Source organism: Gossypium arboreum, chromosome 6 (genome assembly GCF_025698485.1).
Source record: "Gossypium arboreum isolate Shixiya-1 chromosome 6, ASM2569848v2, whole genome shotgun sequence".
NCBI classification, from domain to species: domain Eukaryota; kingdom Viridiplantae; phylum Streptophyta; class Magnoliopsida; order Malvales; family Malvaceae; genus Gossypium; species Gossypium arboreum.
The window spans coordinates 69677724-69693700 of record NC_069075.1 but is presented as its reverse complement, the minus strand read 5'-3'; the positions used below and the strand labels follow the sequence as shown (position 1 = coordinate 69693700).

At 38.2% G+C, this 15977-nt stretch overlaps 1 non-coding gene across 1 annotated transcript; it reads left to right on the top strand.

The window, feature by feature from the left end:
• Nucleotides 1–540: 540 nt before the first annotated feature.
• On the top strand, nucleotides 541–647 carry LOC128294553 (small nucleolar RNA R71). Its single transcript, XR_008284863.1, has one exon. It is a non-coding gene; the product is annotated as a small nucleolar RNA R71 (small nucleolar RNA).
• The last annotated feature ends 15330 nt before the right edge of the window (nucleotides 648–15977 follow it).

Here is a 15977-nt window from a genome sequence, read left to right as displayed (position 1 = left end):
AGGTTCGGTTTCTTCTCTTGTTGGTAAGGTGGTTGTTGAAAACCTGGAGGATGTTGTGGTTTTTGATTTCCTTGACCACCCCATGAGAAATTGGGATGGTTTCTCCAACCTGTATTATAAGTGTTACTATACGAATTATTTTGAGGTCTAGAATTATTACCTATATAATGGACTTGTTCCTCCTCGGTGCTAGGGTTGAAGGATGGGTAATCTGTGTTGTACATTCCTCCTCCACTTGAATCACACCTCATCACTAGATGTACCTGAGTAGAACCATACAAACCATCAATCTTTTTATTTAAAAGTTCTACCTGGTTAGATAGCATAGTGATCGCGTCGAGGTTGAAAACACCCGCTGCTTTTGTCGGCTTCATTCTCATGACTTGCCACTGATAGTTATTCAGTGACATCTCTTCAATAAATTCATAAGCCTCTTTAGGTGTTTTATTGTTTAAAGTTCCACTGGCGGCTACATCGATCAGTTGTCTTGTTGAGGGGTTCACACCGTTGTAAAAAGTCTGAACCTGCAGCCATAGAGGTAACCCATGGTGAGGGCACCTTCTCAATAAGTCTTTGTATCTCTCCCATGTGTCATAAATCATTTCTAAATCCATCTGCACAAAAGAAGAGATATCATTCCTCAGTTTAGCCGTTTTAGCCGGCGGAAAATATTTAAGTAAAAAAATTTCGATCATTTGTTCCCAAGTAGTGATTGACCCTCGTGGTAACGAGTTCAACCACTGTTTAACCTTAGTCCTTAATGAAAAGGGAAATAACCGAAGGTGAATGGCATCGTCAAAAAATTTGCTAAATGAGTGTTTGGATCCTTGTCCTACAAACCATCAAACTGAAAAAACTGTTGTATCATTTGAATCGTGTTAGGTTTCAGTTCAAAATTTTTTGGAGCAACAGTAGGTCTAACAATACTCGATTCAGTTCCTGTTAAAGTAGGTTTGGTATAATCATACATAGTACAAGAAGCAGGATTCTGATCTATTGGATTTGCAGCAACCACATGAGGTAGCGAATTATTCTGATTATCAGCCATCTCCTCGGTTGTAGTATGGATATCATCCTCTCACTCTTTCTCTATGTATTGTAGACTTCGCCTTATTTCTCTTCGATTTCTGCAAGCTGTGCTCTCGATCTCACAGTCAAAAAGCAAAGGTCCAGATGGGTTTCTCCTAGTCATAAACTAGAGACACCTACTAGAAGCAATTAAAAAGAAAAATTTAGAAAAGAAAAAAAAACTAAAAGTAAAAATAAAAAAATAAATTGCAATAAAAGTAAAAATGGCTAAAGTAATAAAAATCAAGATTCCTAATATCTTAGTCCCCAGCAACGGCGCCAAAAACCTGATGGTCATGAAACTAACTAAAAATTCGACTAAGGTAAGTGCACCTATCGAACAGTAGTATAGTTATGGTGAGACAAGAAATATCGTATCCACGAGGACTAAAAGTACTAGTAATTACTATCTTTTTATTATCTAACCTAAGAATTAAAGGATGTTTTTAAACTAAAACTAATTATCTAATTAACTAAGATTACGACAGAGATTAAAATTGGGAAACACATTTTAGAAAACCGATGGAGAAGATAATACCCAAGGAAGAATCCACCTAGAGCTCACTTATTACTTCTGAATTAGACGATTTATTCACTTGACTTAATCCGTAGAAATACCTAGTTTATGTTATTATCTCTCTCGAGCCTAAAAACAATTGAATCTAGGTTGATTAATCGAAATCTCTTTCTAATTAAAACCCCTATTATCACATTAACTCGATCTATGGATTCCTTAATTAGATTTGACTCTAATTTGGTAGATTTATGTCATCCTATCACTAGGATTGCATGCAACTCCACTTAATTGTGAATGATCTACTCTTAAACAGGGACTTTGCTCTACTAAATAAGCACATCAAAAACCTGAATTAATATCTTGGAATATTAAAGCAAGAATTAGAACTCACAATTAAGAATAAGAACAAGTATTTATCATATAATTCAAATAAGATCCGTCCTAGGTTTCATCTCCCTTAGGTATTTAGGGAGTTTAGCTCATAATAATGGAAAACATCTCAAAATTGGGAAAATAACAAAATATAAAGAACTCAAAGAACTTCTAAGGAAATTCAATGGAGATCTTCAGTCTGAAGTAGATCCTGTTTCTGAGCTAATTCCGATGGCTATCCTTGAGTATTTTCTGCCTTCTACTCTGCATGTCCCCTTTAATCCTCTTCTAGGGTGTTTATGTAGACTTTGGAATGCTTCAAAACCCTCAAAATTAGCCTTTTTTGAGTAGAATTAGACTTGGGCTCGATAAGGACACGGCTGTGTGACACGCCCATGTGCAGGTGCTCAGGCCGTGTACAATTCTGACTTGGTTTAATGTCGACACGACCATGACAGACAGGCATGTGGCCTGCCCATGTGTTGCACACAAACGTGTGGTTTACCCATGTGAAAATGCCTAGGCCGTGTGAAACACTGAATTTGGCTAAATTTGTCCGTTTTTGGCCCGTTTCATGCTCTTTTTGCTATCCTAAGCTCTATTAAGTATAAAACATGAAATTAAAGAATTAGGAGAATCAAATTCAATGAAACTAAGGAAAAATCATCCATAAATATGTTAAACATGGGGTACAAAATTTGTATATGTTATGGTTTATCAACAGGCTAGGACACGGCCATGTGTCCCTACTTCGAATGTCCACACAGCCTGGCCACACGGCTGTGTGACCTCTGCAGTTTTGAAAATTTTTATCTTTTCTCGAAAAATTCTAAATATTTCTAATTTAGTCCCAATTTGTTTCTAATGTGTTTTTAGGGCCTCAAGGGCTCGTATAAGGGACAATAAGTATGTTATTGATGGAATTTGCTATAATTGATGCTGTGAAGTAAATAATTTATATTTTTAATAATTTTGAAATGTAAACTCCAATAATGCTCTGTAATCCTATTCCAACGACGGATAAGGGTTAGAGGTGTTACACCGTCACATTCATGGGTCTAAAATTGGGCTTTGAGACTCGCATCATGTATGTGAGCTATTCATATATCTAAATGGTGTTTAAATGTTCAAATACTTTGTATGGCAAAAATTCCTCTCCCTTGATGATACATGAATATGGCAGTTCATTCACCTTGCAACGAACATTCTTCTGCCATCCAAATAAATGCATGAATGGGCAGATTCATGCATAAATGAATAGGAACTTTAATCCCCTTTATAATGCAATCCATTCATGACAATTCGTACATTAAATTCATCCATTCATGAATTCTTGTAGGCTAAGGCATGTACATGCATCAATTTGTATGGGAATTCGATCAGCCATAAATCACCTTTGGTGGTCGGTCATATACCTACAAAACCATATAAATAGAAACCATTAGTTCACTTACAACATAACTCACAATCAATAGAAAAACAAATGCAATGCAAAAAATAAAATTGATCAAGAATGAGAGCGGTAGAATAGAAGCGGATCATAAAGTTTACTCAAGTCTCGAATTTGATTTAGGGCTCTAGATGTTGGGTGATACGAGTAAGTCGGTCCAATTCAAAGGCCATAATAGAGATGGGCCTTTCCAAGTACTCAAGCGGATCAATGACAGCGCCTATCAAATAGATTTTCCGAGTGAATACAATATAAGTTCTACTTTTAATACTGTTGTCTTATCTCCCTTTGATGTTTCAGATTCGAGGATGAATATTTTCAAGGAAAGGGGTATGATACATGTGACAGCCCAAAATTGACCCTAGTCGGAATGTGGTTTCGGGACCACAAAACCGAGGCATAAAAATAATTTAAAATTTATTTTGATGCCTATAATATGTGTGTGCTCATGTGTGACATTTTTTGATGATTGATTTAGTGTTATAAAGGTAAATTTCACTAGAAGGGACTTAGTAGTGAACTTTGAAAGTACGATAGGGAAATGTGTGATGACTAATTAAAGCATGCATGCAAAACAATGGACTTGCATGTCAAATTCCCCCTTTTTATAGGTGGTGGCCGGCCATAGCAAGGAATTATGGGCAAAGAAAACATGTTATGACATGTTTTGTTAATGCATGATGTATTAAGTGATAAAATAATTAGATGTGGGAAGAGAAACAAAACAAATGTGTGTAGCATTCTTTCCCCCATTGCCGTGTAACTAAGAAAGAAAAACAAAAAATTGTTCATCTTTTCCTCCTTCTTTTGGCCGAAAATTCTAAGAGGAAGAAGAGATTTTGCTTCATTTTCTTTGTTTAGAAGAGATCTAGAAGGAGATTTGGCTAAACTTGCATCAAGATTAAGGTATGTATGAGGTTGTGTTATGAGTTTCATGCATGTTTTAGTTGCTAACTTGATGTTCATGTTAGCCATGGTTCAAATCCTTGTTATGCCATGGAAATGGTATTTGGCCAAAGTTGTTATTGTGTTAAAGCCATTGCATGCTAAATGTGAAGCTTGCTAATGATGCATGCAATGATGGATTGTCTACTCTTGAAATTTCTTTGTAGCAATCTTGAGTAAGACATTGAGTTTTCTTTTTGTTTAACCATGACCGAAGTTGAAAGGGGCATGATTGTGATGTATTTGGCCATGAAGCATTCATGAGCATGGTTTATGCTTCTTGCATGTTAGTTAAAATTTGTGCTTTGGATGGTTATGGACACCTTGAAATTCGGCCTTGCACCTATATGTGTATATATGTTTGCACATGATATTTTGGTGATGAAGAAAGTGATAAATATGTTTGTTTAAAGAAGAAATTTGTTGAAGAATGTTGTGAAATTTGCATGTACATTCGGCCTAGTACATGTATAGGGTGAAAAACCTTGAAATTATTTTTGATTTTGTGTATTTATGACCATGTATAATCGGCCACATGAGTAATTTGAGCACTTGATGTTATGTTAAAATTCTTGAGCTTAAATATATGGATGTATGTATATGTGGCCATATAATGGCGATTTGGTTCAAAGGTTGAATGATAAATTATAATAAAGTGAGATGATATGAGATGCCGAATGTGATTGACTAGTAAACATTATTGAGAAAAATATTGAATACTTCTACTTGTATTCGTTAAGCTCAAGAGCAAAGGGGAGCTAAATCCGATAAAGGGAAGGAAAAAGTGATCGAATAGCCGTTGAAGCCGTTTGACAACATCCGAAGTAAGTCCTCAAGAAATGACCCTACACGAATTATGTGAAATGAAATATGGATGTGTAATGATAATTGATTTATGTGTTTATGAGTATTTGAATGATACCCGGGCTAAGTCCTGAAGGCGATTATGCTAGTGATATGTTTGTGTTTGAGCCTTAGTAACGAAAATGAAACATGGATGTGTAATGATTATTGATGTATGTGTGCATGAGCAATTGAATGATATCCGGGCTAAGTCCCGAAGACATTTATGCTAGTAATTATATCCGGGTTAAGACCCGAAGGCAATTGTGCTAGTGACTACATCCGGGCTAAGACCCGAAGGCATTTGTGCAAGTTGTTAAATCCGAGCTAATACCCGAAGGCATTTGTGCAAGTCGTTATATCCGGGCTAAGACCCGAAGGCATTCGTGCATGTGGTTATATCCGGTTGTATTCCGAAGAAGCTTGGGCTGGAGGTGAGCGTTGGTTGCTGTAATAAATTTAACTAGTACGCTCGAAAAGCCCAAAGGATAAGGTATGTTTATATGTGCATTGGAAAAGTCGATATGTTTGAGTAACATTCACTCAATCGACTAACGAGTTTTCAGCTATTGAATTGGTTGATATCTTGTGAAAGTATATAATGATGAAGTGTGAAGTAAGTATGATTATGTGAATGTGTATTAATGAAATGATTCATTTGGCTATGTGAATGTAATGCTTTAGTTAAAGCTGATTTTATTGCTTGAGACTTACTAAGCATAAAAATGCTTACCCGTTGCTTTGGCTCTCTGTTTATAGATTTTGCTCGTTAGCGATCGGATTCGGGATCATTAAAGTCGAAGTCATCTACACTATCAAAGCCTCCATTTTGGTATAATTTTGGTTGAACTTTGAAATGGCATGTATAGGACTACCCTATTGTTGAAGGTCATGTACCTTTCGGTTTTGTGTAAGCTTGGATAGCCATGCGAAAATGGCTTATATCGTTTTAGTATGATTCTATAATCGTTTGTATGATGATCATTATGGGGTATGGAATTGTTTTGAAAAGATTAGCCATTGGAATGGTTAATCATGATCACACTTTATGCTATGTATGCAAAAAGGGCCAATTGAATCGTGGAAATCATGAAATAGGTAAAGGTTACCTTGAAAACAGATGCTGGCAGCAGCAGTGGTGTGATTTTGAAAAATCACCAAAATTTGTAGGAATGGTATTAAATAGTGAATAAGTTATGTAATTGAACCTTGATGAGTCTACTTTCATATGGAAGAAACGAAACGGTCATAGAAGTTACATGTTAAGAGATATTAAAGTTAGTGTGAGACAGGGCCAGAACGGTTTCTGGGTCCCCTGTCGCGACTTTAAAAATTTACTATAAATTATCCAGAAAGAATTAGAAGTCATGCCTTATATGTGCAGATTCCATTTTGAGTCTAGTTTCATTAGAAACAAACGGTACCAGTATTAAAGCCCTGTACAGAGAGATATTCAAGTTGTAACGCACGAAGGTCAGAGCAGTCGATTCCTGTAACATGGGTGACTTTAACTAATAAACTGTACCAATTGGCCCGACCAAAAATTCTAGAAATAAATCCATGGAAGGATATATAGTCTAAATTCAGGGAAAATTTACGGAATCAGTTTCCGAGTTTTGAAACTCGAGATATGATTTTTAAGGCGACAAGGACGCAGTTTTCCAAATTTGTCTGGAAATGCCAAATTGGTCGGTGCTTTAAGAGGATTTAGCTCGTTAACCCTCGCGTCCGACACGGCGATGGTCTCGGGTTCGGGAGTTACAATTTTATTGGTATCGAGCTACGGTTTAGTCGATTCTAGGACTACCGTGATGTGTTTGGGGTCTAGCTATACATGCCATTAAATGATGAATTGATAGTGTGGTGATTTACGACAATTTGACTTTGTGTTTGTTTATAGCAATGGATCCGATCCCAACCGAGCAATAGTGATGATGTGGAGAGTGTGGCTCCTGCTCCGCAAGAAGAGACAATAAGACGGACTCTCAACCTATGCCCACAATCCGAATGATGAGGCTAGGCAAGCCTTTTATAGTGTGATGAATGATTGGTTTAACCAATACATTCGAACTAACACTACTGTTCCTCAACCTCCATTCCCGACAAATGCAACCCCGCACCTACAATACATCCGAATCGACCAAATAAGGTCAAGTAAGCCCCCATTCGACAGGATTCGTAAACATGGGGCCACTGAATTTAAAGCTACGGATGATGACGATGCCAAGCAAGCTGAATTTTGGTTGGACAACACTATCCGGTGCTCGATGAGCTATCTTGTACACCGATGAGTGCTTAAAGTGTACCATCTCCTTGCTACGCGATTACGCCTACTATTGGTGGAGTACTCGACTTGTGGTGCCTAGAGAGCAAGTGACTTGGGAGTTCTTTCAAACCGAGTTCAAAAAAAGTATATCGATCGAGATTCATCGACCAAAAGCGAAAAGAATTTCTTGATCTTAAGCAAGGCTCTATGTCGATTCATCGACTACGAACGAAAATTTGTGAGGCTTAGCCAGATGCAGCGAGAATGCATTTCGTCTGAAGCTATTATGTAAAACGCCGAGGATGGGCTGAATGATGATATAAGGATGTTCGTTGGCATTCTCAAAATACGAGAGTTCGTAGTACTTGTTGAGCGAGCTTGTAAAGCCGAAGAGCTTAGAAAGGAGAAACAAAAAGTTGATGTGGGAACTGGAGAATTTTGAAAAAGGTCCTCGGGAAAGTCTCTTCAACAGGCATCGAAGAGATTTCGAGATGATGTGAGCCGGTCTAGAGGCGCTTCGGGCTTTTCTAGACGAGATCGCAGTCGACCCCCTGTGACCACACGAGTCACTTCGATCGCCAGTGGTGGAAATGATCGCCGAGAGAGAGAGGAGTGTCTGCATTGTGGCAAATGGAATTCGGGGAGCTGTAGGTTCCGTGATCGCTCCTGCTATAAGTGTGGATCGGCTGACCACTTTATCAAGGACTGCCCGAGGTTGCTTGAACAAAATATAGGTCAAAGTGGAAACCCGGGTGCTACCACTGCTCGAGGTAGGCCATCCCGAAATGCGGGCAATGCTAGTGGTCAGAGAGGGTCGAGAGATGCTACAACAAGACCCGAGGCTCGTGCTCCTGCTAGGACTTATGCCATACGCGCACGCGAGGATGCTGCCTCACCAGATGTTATTACCGGTACTTTCACTCTTTTCGATACTAATGTGATTGCTTTGATTGACCTTGGTTCTACTCATTCTTATATATGTGAAACCTTAGCATCCAGTAAGACTTTGCCTATTGAGTCTACTGAGTTTGTAATTCGGGTGTCAAACCCCTTGGGTCATTACGTGCTTGTCAACAAAGTGTGCAAGAAAAGTCCCCTAGTATTCCGAGGTTCTTGTTTTCCGGCGGACTTGATGCTTTTGCCGTTCGATGAATTTGACGTTATTGTTGGTTTAGATTGGTTGACCATGCACGATGCAGTTGTAAATTGCAAAAGCAAGACTATCGAGTTGAGGTGCGCGAATAACGAGATAATTCGGGTTGAGTCTACGGACTTAAAGGGGTTGCCAGCTGTAATATCAGCAATGTTGGCCCAGAAATATGTAAGAAAAGGGTGCGAAGCGTACCTTGTGTATGTGCTCGATGACAAGGAGTCGAAAAGAAACCCGAATCTGTGCGATGGTTTGTGAATACCGGACGTTTTCCTCAAGAATTGCGGGTTTACCACTGTTCGGAAATAGAGTTTGGCATCGAATTGGTACCGTACCACTCAATTTTGATAGCTCCGTATCGTATGGCACCGACGGAATTAAAGGAGTTGAAAGCTCGTTGCAAGAATTGGTGGATAGAGGTTTCGCTCGCCCGAGTTTTTCGCCTTGGGTGCGCCGGTGTTATTTGTGAAAAGAAGGATGGGACCATGAGGTTGTGCATCGACTATCGTCGACTTAATAAAGCGGCGATAAAGAACAAATATCTGTTACAGCGTATTGATGACTTGTTCGATCAATGAAGGGAGCCTCGGTGTTCTCGAAAATAGATTTGAGATCGGGCTATTATCGATTCATAATTCGAGATTCGACGTACCAAGACCGCCTTGAGCGAGATATGGTCACTATGAGTTCCTAGTGATGCCGTTTGGACTTACTAATGCCCTACGGTATTTATGGATTTAATGAATCGGATCTTGAGACCATATTTGGATCGGTTCGTAGTCGTGTTCATTGATGACATCTTGGTCTATTCAAGAAATGAGACCGAACATCTTTGAACACCGAGGTTAGTGCTGCAAATTCTACGGGATAAGCAATTATATGCTAAGTTCAGAAGTGTGAGTTACGGTTAAGAGAGGTTAGCTTCTTGGGCATGTGATATCTCGTGATCGGGCATTCGAGTCGACCCAAACAAAATTTTAGCCATACTTAATCGGAAGCCTCAGAAATATTACCGAGGTTCGAGCTTTTGGGGCTGGCCGGTTATTACCGACGATTTGTAAAGGTTTCTCAACGATAGCCACGCCAATGATGAAGCTACTCCAAAAGGACGTAAGGTTCGAATGGTCGGAGAAATGTCGAAAAGTTTCGATCAATGAAAACTTATTTGACTAAAGCCCCAATTCTAGTGCAACCCGAATCGGCAAAGAGTTTGTCATCTCTGATGGCGCCTCCTACTTGGTTTAGGTTGTGTATTGATGCAAGAAGGTCGAGTTGTGGCCTATGCGTCGAGGCAATTAAAGTCACATGAGAAAAATTATCGACCCATGATCTCGAATCGGTCGCCATCGTATTCGCCTTAAAGATTTGGCGACATTACTTATTTGGTGAGAAGTGCCATGTGTATTCGGATCACAAAAGTCTCAAATATTTGATGTCTCAAAGAGACTTAAATCTGCGACAAAGACGATGGCTCGAGTGTTAAAGGATTATGAGCTGGTCATTGACTATCACCCGGAAAGGCGAATATGGTTGCGGATGCCTTGAGTCGTAAATCATTATTCGCTTACGAGCAATGAATGTGCACTTGTCCGCTCGATCCGACAACGTGTTAGTAGCTGAATTGAAAGCCAAACCATTATTGATACATCAAATTTGTGAAGCTCGGAAGGTCGACGATGAGTTGGCTGCAAAACGGGCGAGTGTGTTCGAACAAGGAATCGGAGTTTCGGATCGATGATGACGATTGTTTGAGGTTCAGAGTCATCTGTGTGTTCCAAAGAATTGAACTTATTTCGATAATCTTGAACGAAGCCCATTGTAGCCGAATGGCGATCCACCCGGAGTACGAAGATGTACAACGATTTGAAACGTCGGTTTTGGTGGCATAGTATGAAACGAGACATCTCCGACTTTGTTTCGAGGTGTTTAATATGTCAACAAGTGAAAGCGGAACATCAAGTGCCTTGAGGATTACTTCACCGATCACGATACCGAGTGGAAATGGGATCGAGTCACAATGGACTTCAGATCCGGACCGCCGTTGTCGCGAGTAAGAAGGATGCGATTTGGGTCGTTGTAGATAGATTGACTAAGTCGGCTCACTTCGTCCCGTCGTCGTACGGACTTTTCAATGGACAAACTAGCCGAATCTGACGCTTTCTCGATTATGAGATTACACGGGTGCCTATTTCCATCGTGTGGGATAGAGATCCGAGATTTACCTCGCGATTTTGGAAAAAGTTGCAAGAAGCTTTGGGTACTAAGTTGCATTTCAACACCGCCTTTCACCCCCAAACCGATGGTCAATCCGAGCGGATAATTCAGATACTTGAGGATATGTTGAGATGTTGCATCCTCGAGTTCGATGGTTCATGGGAACAGTACTTGCCTTTGATTGAATTCGCACAACAACAAACTTTCAATCAAGTATTAAGATGGCACCCTATGAGGCTTTGTACGATCGTAAATGCCGTACACCATTGTTTTGGACCGAGCTCGGTGAAAGCAAAATTTTCGGTGGATTTGATTAGAGATGCTGAATGAAAATGAAAGTAATCCGTGAAAGTCGAAGATAGCCTCCGATCGTCGAAGTCGACGTGGATCTGAGCGTAAAGACATCGAGCATCGTGGGAGATAAAGTGTTTCTCAAGGTTTCACCTTGGAAAAAGATACTCGATTCGGTAGTAAGGGCAAGTTGAGCCCGAGGTTCATTGGGCCATATGAGATATCCGAGCGAGTTGGTCCAAGTGGCATATCGTCGATTTTGCCCCGAACTCGAAAATATTCACGATGTCTTTCATGTTTCGATGCTTGACGCTATAGATCTGATCCATCGCACGTGATTAGTCCATCGGAGGTTGAAATTCAAGCCAATATGAGTTATGAGGAAGAACCGATTCGTATCCTATCACGTGAAGTGAAAGAGTTGCGAAACAAGCGGGTTCCGCTAGTGAAAGTGTTATGGCTCAAACACGGGATAGAAGAAGCTACTTGGGAAACCGAGAACTCTATGAAAGAGCGATACCCAACCCTATTTACGGTAAGATTTTCGGGACGAAAATTTCTTAAGTGGGGAGAGTTGTGACAGCCAAAATTGACCCTAGTCGGAATGTGGTTTCGGGACCACAAAAGCGAGGCATAAAAATAATTTAAAATTTATTTTGATGCCTATAATATGTGTGTGCTCATGTGTGACATTTTTGATGATTGATTTAGTGTTATAAAGGTGAATTTCACTAGAAGGGACTTAGTAGTGAACTTTGAAAGTACGATAGGGAAATGTGTGATGACTAATTAAAGCATGCATGCAAAACAATGGACTTGCATGTCAAATTCCCCTTTTATAGGTGGTGGCCGCCATAGCAAGGAATTATGGGCAAAGAAAACATGTTATGACATGTTTTGTTAATGCATGATGTATTAAGTGATAAAATAATTAGATGTGGGAAGAGAAACAAAAAAAAATGTGTGTAGCATTCTTTCCCCCATTGCCGTAACTAAGAAAGAAAAACAAAAAATTGTTCATCTTTTCCCTCCTTCTTTGGCCGAAAATTCTAAGAGGAAGAAAAGATTTTGCTTCATTTTCTTTGTTTAGAAGAGATCTAGAAGGAGATTTGGCTAAACTTGCATCAAGATTAAGGTATGTATGAGGTTGTGTTATGAGTTTCATGCATGTTTTAGTTGCTAACTTGATGTTCATGTTAGCCATGGTTCAAATCCTTGTTATGCCATGGAAATGGTATTTGGCCAAAGTTGTTATTGTGTTAAAGCCATTGCATGCTAAATGTGAAGCTTGCTAATGATGCATGCAATGATGGATTGTCTACTCTTGAAATTTCTTTGTAGCAATCTTGAGTAAGACATTGAGTTTTCTTTTTGTTTACCCATGACCGAAGTTGAAAGGGCATGATTGTGATGTATTCGCCATGAAGCATTCATGAGCATGGTTTATGCTTCTTGCATGTTAGTTAAAATTTGTGCTTTGGATGGTTATGGACACCTTGAAATTCGTCCTTGCACCTATATGTGTATATATGTTTGCACATGATATTTTGGTGATGAAGAAAGTGATAAATATGTTTGTTTAAAGAAGAAATTTGTTGAAGAATGTTGTGAAATTTGCATGTACATTCGGCCTAGTACATGTATAGGGTGAAAAACCTTGAAATTATTTTTGATTTTGTGTATTTATGACCATGTATAATCGGCCACATGAGTAATTTGAGCACTTGATGTTATGTTAAAATTCTTGAGCTTAAATATATGGATGTATGTATATGTGGCCATATAATGGCGATTTGGTTCAAAAGTTGAATGATAAATTATAATAAAGTGAGATGATATGAGATGCGAATGTGATTGACTAGTAAACATTATTGAGAAAATATTGAATACTTCTACTTGTATTCGTTAAGCTCAAGAGCAAAGGGAGCTAAATCCGATAAAGGGAAGGAAAAAGTGAGCGAATAGCCGTTGAAGCCGTTCGACAACATCCAAGTAAGTCCTCAAGAAATGACCCTACGAATTATGTGAAATGAAATATGGATGTGTAATGATAATTGATTTATGTGTTTATGAGTATTTGAATGATACCCTGCTAAGTCCCAAGGCTATTATGCTAGTGATATGTTTGTGTTTGAGCCTTAGTAACGAAAATGAAACATGGATGTGTAATGATTATTGATGTATGTGTGCATGAGCAATTGAATGATATCCGGCTAAGTCCCAAGACATTTATGCTAGTAATTATATCCGGGTTAAGACCAAGGCAATTGTGCTAGTGACTACATCCGAGCTAAGACCAAGGCATTCGTGCAAGTTGTTAAATCCGGGCTAATACCAAGGCATTTGTGCAAGTCGTTATATCCGGCTAAGACCAAAGGCATTCGTGCATGTGGTTATATCCGGTTGTATTCAAGAAGCTTGGGCTGGAGGTGAGCGTTGGTTGCTGTAATAAATTTAACTAGTACGCTCGAAAAGCCCAAAGGATAATGTATGTTTATATGTGCATTGGAAAAGTTGATATGTTTGAGTAACATTCGCTTAATCGACTAACGAGTTTTCAGCTATTGAATTGGTTGATATCTTGTGAAAGTATATAATGATGAAGTGTGAAGTAAGTATGATTATGTGAATGTGTATTAATGAAATGATTCATTTGGCTATGTGAATGTAATGCTTTAGTTAAAGCTGATTTTATTGCTTGAGGCTTACTAAGCATAAAAATGCTTACCCCGTTGCTTTGGCTCTCTGTTTTATAGATTTTGCTCGTTAGCGATCGGATTCGGGATTATTAAAGTCGAAGTCATCTACACTATCAAAGCCTCCATTTTGGTATAATTTTGGTTGAACTTTGAAATGGCATGTATAGGACTACCCTATTGTTGAAGGTCATGTACCTTTCGGTTTTGTGTAAGCTTGGATAGCCATGCGAAAATGGCTTATATCGTTTTAGTATGATTCTATAATCGTTTGTATGATGATCATTATGGGGTATGGAATTGTTTTGAAAAGATTAGCCATTGGAATGGTTAATCATGATCACACTTTATGCTATGTATGCAAAAGGGCCAATTGAATCGTGGAAATCATGAAATAGGTAAAGGTTACCTTGAAAACAGATGCTGGCAGCAGCAGTGGTGTGGTTTTGAAAAATCACCAAAATTTGTAGGAATGGTATTAAATAGTGAATAAGTTATGTAATTGAACCTTGATGAGTCTACTTTCATATGGAAGAAACGAAACGGTCATAGAAGTTACATGTTAAGAGATATTAAAGTTAGTGTGAGACAGGGCCAGAACGGTTTCTGGGTCCCCTGTCGCGACTTTAAAAATTTACTATAAATTATCCAGAAAGAATTAGAAGTCATGCCTTATATGTGCAGATTCCATTTTGAGTCTAGTTTCATTAGAAACAAACGGCACCAGTATTAAAGCCCTGTACAGAGAGATATTCAAGTTGTAACGCACGAAGGTCAGAGCAGTGGATCCCTGTAACATGGGTGACTTTAACTAATAAACTGTACCAATTGGCCCGACCAAAAATTCTAGAAATAAATCCATGGAAGGATATATAGTCTAAATTCAGGAAAATTTACGGAATCAGTTTCCAGTTTTGAAACTCGAGATATGATTTTTAAAAGCGACAGATGGACGCAGCTTTTCCAGCACTCTCGAAATGCCAAATTGGTCGGTGCTTTAAGAGGATTTAGCTCGTTAACCCCTCGCGTCCGACACCGGCGATGGTCTCGGGTTCGGGGTGTTACAATACATGCATGAATGTGGTGAAATTTATTAAATTTCATTCACCGAAGCTGCCAATTTTTGAGTTTGGGAAATCAGCAAATTTACGACGACTTTTTGGATGGGATCATAGCATTTTTGGGTTGAGATGTTTTTAAGATTTCGTTTGAAGATCTATCTCTTAGCTTCAAAAAGCACTTTAAATCACTCAATTTTGAGTTTTGGAGCTCAAGTTATGATCATTTTAGTGAAGACTGCACGAGCAGAATTTCTAGACTAGATTATGATGAGAATTACAAGTTTTGGGCTTTTAATTCGAGTTTAAATCATATTGGGTTTAGGTTTTTAGCTTAATTTTTATTAGATATGAGTCCAATATTGTATCTATTAGCTCTTGTTATTTTATTATTCTGAAATTTTAATAATTATTAAGTAGTTTAAGTTATTTAGGAGTTTTATGTCAACAAGAAAGTATAGTTTAAAACTACATCTTATTTAAATTAATTAGAATTCTAGTATACTTAAGAGTTTTATTTAGATTTATTTAGCTAGCCTATATTAGGCATTTTCATTGTACACAAATCAAACAATTCATTATTATTCAGCTTCTCTTTTGAGTTAATAAATTCTCTTAAAGTTTTTCTTTTCAAGAATTCCTCTTAAGTTTCTTTTAGAAGAGTTTTAACAATCTTTTCAAATTGCGGAGATCATGTTCAAACTTTTTCTTTCCAAGTTTTCTTTCTTGGAGAGGAAATTAGAGCTGTTTGAAGGGGGTTAGGGATTCTTCGTGTTTTCAAGGCTTCTTAGGACTTCTATATACCACGCTCTATCTTTTCATCTATCTTCTATATTTTTATCCTTATTGTTCTAATCATAGATTTATTATTCTATTTTAATTATCTTAATTATTTGTTTTAATTATTTTATTTGATTTGGATTTGATTGCATTTCAGGTTGTGTCAAAATCCAAGTTTCTTTCCGAACATCTACAGCCCTAAGTCAAATCCACGACTTGAACAAACTTTACGATCCACTTTCGCATTTTGGGTATTCATGGTTGATTTCTAAATTGATTTCCATTGCAAAACAACCTATAAGCAATTTTTTACCCAGAATTTTTTAA